Here is a 2544-nt window from a genome sequence, read left to right as displayed (position 1 = left end):
AGGCCACTATGAGGTCTACCTGTGTCGATTCTAAGCTTCCTGGACCAACCGGAAGTGGTTAAAATGCCCCTAAAAGTGTTTACCCATACACTGCATGCAGTTTGATAGACATAGTGCATTCAACCCTGTGTAGATCAGTCAATTCTTAACGTAAAGACTTAAAACTCGGGATTCTGTAAGTGGCCATGTCAATCAAGACATGTGGTGATTTATAGCTTCCTGTGCCAACCGGAAGTGCCATAATTGGTGTCTCAGGGGCTGTTTCGAAGGGTTAAAAAAGTCAGATCTGTCCAAAACTTCATATATGTGATTAGGCAACCCCCATGAACTGTAAATCAGTCATTTTTCCCCAAAAAAATCAAAGGAAAAAAAAATTGCACTAAAACACAACTTGGATGGAGGGACGTATTGGGGTGCGTAGAGACAGACAGTGGCCGCAATAGTTAGCTTTGTTGGAGCTAAAAAAGAACGGTCGGACCTAGAGTTCCGAAACTTTAGAAACCTGTTCTAGACCTCCGGGCCATGGTGCGTGGCGAGTTACGTGGCTCTAGACGGTTCTCGGACCGAGAAACAGCCTCGTACATTTGGAATAACTTCAATTCATTTTTGCATCACGAAAATGACGACGTTTAGAAAAGTCTCAGAGACGCAAGGCTAGGTGCGTTGAAACCGGCTCGGCCCATAGAGACGGACCCCAAAGTTTCTGTCCGATAGCTCGTTCAAGGACCCCGTAGCAAGGCATGGAAATAAGTGGATTTTCAGCACCAATTAGGGTTTTTCTCGGACACCAAATGACCTATCGAGCCGAAACTCGGGATTCGGGGTCGCCTCACATAGGACTTCACATAATGTCCGAACTGGACCCGCAGCTAGAACGTAACTATGTGTTTTACCTTTTTATTATGTTTTCAACTAGAGGCGCTGTGAATTATGGGCCTGCTCTGACATATGTGATAGTTGGCTACTAAATGAGTAGGAAAAAGTGGGTTTGGTGTCAATTGATATCCATTTGGTGTCATAATGACATCTAATTGACTGATGGACACTGACTTGCTAGTTGACTTTTGTACATTTGCAATATGTTTAAACGGAGAGGGACCATCACCAAAATGGCATTCTGAAATCAACACAAAAAATGGCATCACCATAGTCTCCAGACTGTTCTGAGTTCAACGAGCTATCCCGCTTGACCGTAGCTCGCTCGGTCTAGGCGCAGCAACCATTAGAATAGAAGGCCCAAAATGAAGCCTGCACCACAATGTCATTTGCTTTTGAGTGACAGTGAGAGAACCGTTAGGGTGAGAAGAAAAATTCCACCACTTGAATGTTCCTAAGGTCCTCCCGATCTCAACAAGCCTAACCTTGACCGTGTGGCATTAACCCTTCACAGTAAAACAGTGTTTTTTGATCTCACAGATTACAGTGTCATCTCTCCCCATAGGAATACATTGCCTGCACCCCTAATTTCAACCCGAGGCCTATGTGGGTTATGAATGCCGTATGAACCTGTCTTCGGTACCAGTCCATCAGGCCACTATGAGGTCTACCTGTGTTGATTCTAAGCTTCCTAGACCAACCGGAAGTGGTTAAAATGCCCCTAAAAGTGTTTACCCATACAATGCATGCAGTTTGATAGACATAGTGCATTCAACCCTGTGTAGATCAGTCAATTCTTAACGTAAGGACTTAAAACTCAGGATTCTGTAACAGCATACCCCAATGAGGATATGTGTTGATTTATAACTTCCTGTGCCAACCGGAAGTGCCATAATTGGTGTCTCAGGGGCTGTTTCGAAGGGTTAAAAAAGTCTGATCTTTCCAAAACTTCATATGTGTGATTAGGCAACCCCCATGAACTGTAAATCAGTCATTTTTCCCAAAAAAAATCAAAGGAAAAAAAAATTGCACTAAAACACAACTAGGATGGAGGGACGTATTGGGGTGCGTAGAGACAGACAGTGGCTCCAATAGTTAGCTTTGTTGGAGCTAAAAAAGAACGGTCGGACCTAGAGTTCCGAAACTTTAGAAACCTGTTCTAGACCTCCCGTAGATGGTGCGTGGTGAGTTACGTGGCTCTAGAAGGTTCTCGGACCGAGAAACAGCCTCGTACATTTGAAATAACTTCAATTCATTTTTGCATCACGAAAATGACGACATTTAGAAATGTCCCAGAGTCGCAAGACTAGGTGCATTGCGAACGTCTCGGCCCATATAGACAGACCCCAACGTTTCTGTCCGATATCTCATTCAAGGACCCCGTAGCAAGTCATGGAAAATAGTGGATTTTCAGCACCAATTAGGGTTTTTCTCGGACACCAAATGACCTATCGAGCCGAAACTTGGGATTCGGGGTCGCCTCAGCTAGGCCAACACATAACATAAGAAATGGACCCGCAGCTAGAACGTAACTACGTGTTTTATGTTTTTTTTATGGTTTGTACCGAAGGCGTTGTGAATTTTGGGCCAGCTCTGAAGTATGTAATAGTTGGCTACTAAACGAGTTGGAAAAAGTGGGTTTGGTGTCAGTTTGTATCAGTTTGGTGG

This window comes from Oncorhynchus mykiss, unplaced genomic scaffold (genome assembly GCF_013265735.2).
Source record: "Oncorhynchus mykiss isolate Arlee unplaced genomic scaffold, USDA_OmykA_1.1 un_scaffold_343, whole genome shotgun sequence".
NCBI lineage: Eukaryota > Metazoa > Chordata > Actinopteri > Salmoniformes > Salmonidae > Oncorhynchus > Oncorhynchus mykiss.
The sequence above is the reverse complement of the archived record's forward strand: the minus strand, read 5'-3'. Positions refer to the sequence as shown.